Here is a 1783-nt window from a genome sequence, read left to right as displayed (position 1 = left end):
TAGTAGCACCAGTATCTACACAAGTATTTTAGGCACTTCAACAAGGTTCAATTCAGAGCAAACATAAATATGTTGCGTACCTTTCTTGTCGAACCAAGCCTTTCTTTTCGGACAATCTTTCTTGAAGTGTCCCACGTCCTGCAGAAGAAACACTTCTTTTCCTTATGGATCTGACTTTCGGGTCCTTTCATGAAAGCTTTATCCTTTGCCTTGCCATGCTTACTTGGTTTTCCTTTAGTGCTGCTAACGTTTCCAAAACCCACAAGATTGGCAACATGATCCTTCATTTTCTTAATTCTCCCTTCCTCCTGAACCAACATAGCCTTTAATTCCTTAAAGTTCCATTTATCTTTGATGGTGTTGTAATTCACCTGGAACTGGCTAAACTCAAAAGGTAGAGAGTTCATAATGAACTGGACCAAGAAATTCTCATGAACTTCCATTCCCAAGGTTGACAACCTTGCTGCCAAGTTAGACATGTGGGTCACATGATCATGAATTGGCTGAGACCAGTCAAACTTTTTCGTAGTAAGCTCATTCATGAGACTCCCTACAACCGACTTGTCAGCCAAATCTGATTGTGAACACTCTTTAATTTTCTGTATGAACTCCCTTGCTTTCTCTGTCTTAGGCATAGTTGGCTTAACACTTTCTGCCATTGTCATCCTCATGAGGTTCATACTCAGCCTGTTAGATCGCTCCCAAGTCTCGTAACGAGATTTTTCATTTTCGGAGCTCTCAACTGTAATGGCTGGAGGTTCCTCATCCGTTAGTATTGCAGAGTCCAAAGACATTACACCCAATGCAAAACGGATCTGTTCTGACCATTCACCATAATTCAGCCCATTGAACTTCACGACAGAGTTAGCAGATGCATACAAATTTGATGAAGCTGCAAACATTTAAACATGCTTACCTATTAGTGCTTTGATTCTTTTATACAGACTCTTAAGGCCTAGCTTAACTCTAAAGCATGAATTTAAATAACCTTTGGGCAATATTTAAACACATGCATATTTAATGATGCTAAATTTTTATACTTTTATAATCAATCAAATTACACATATAAATCAAATAAACATGTTACCTTTGGGTATACATATTACTGACTATATAAAAAATGATTAATTCTTTCATATTATTAACTATGTATTCAATGATCCACCTTTGGGTGATCTACAAAATATATAGATAATAAAATAATTGATCAATCAATCCTACATGTCATTTAGCATCTCTTTTTCTAATGTGTATGTGTAATATAACAAGGTCACTTTGGTGACTAACAAGTTATATACAATATAAACACTGAAAACTTTAATAGGTAAATTTATCTTTATATTATGTTAATATTTCATAACATAATTACCCAATTTTAATTTAATGCACAGCGGATGCAATTTAAAACTAAACCAGACATTTCACTTAATCAACCTAAACCAACAGTTTAAGCCATATTCTTTAACAATGAACGCTTTTATTCATATGCCATAAACGATCAATTCCCAGAACATGTATATGCAACTTTAACAATGATTCATTTATTAGAAACAGAATCTAATTAGAACAATTATTTCAATCATCAAATGCATTTACGTGAATGATCAAAACACCACTAACCATCAATTCTATGATTCCATCTACGACACTTACATGCACACACAATAATAAAAAAAAACTGTTCATTATTGCAACAGAATCTAACCATTGAATTTCAACCTTAATAATTCCACATGTTCCCAACAATAAAAGGTTACGATCATGGTGACGAACAAAAGTTACG

Source organism: Capsella rubella, unplaced genomic scaffold, assembly GCF_000375325.1.
Source record: "Capsella rubella cultivar Monte Gargano unplaced genomic scaffold, Caprub1_0 scaffold_2, whole genome shotgun sequence".
NCBI lineage: Eukaryota > Viridiplantae > Streptophyta > Magnoliopsida > Brassicales > Brassicaceae > Capsella > Capsella rubella.
This window is presented reverse-complemented; position numbering follows the sequence as displayed.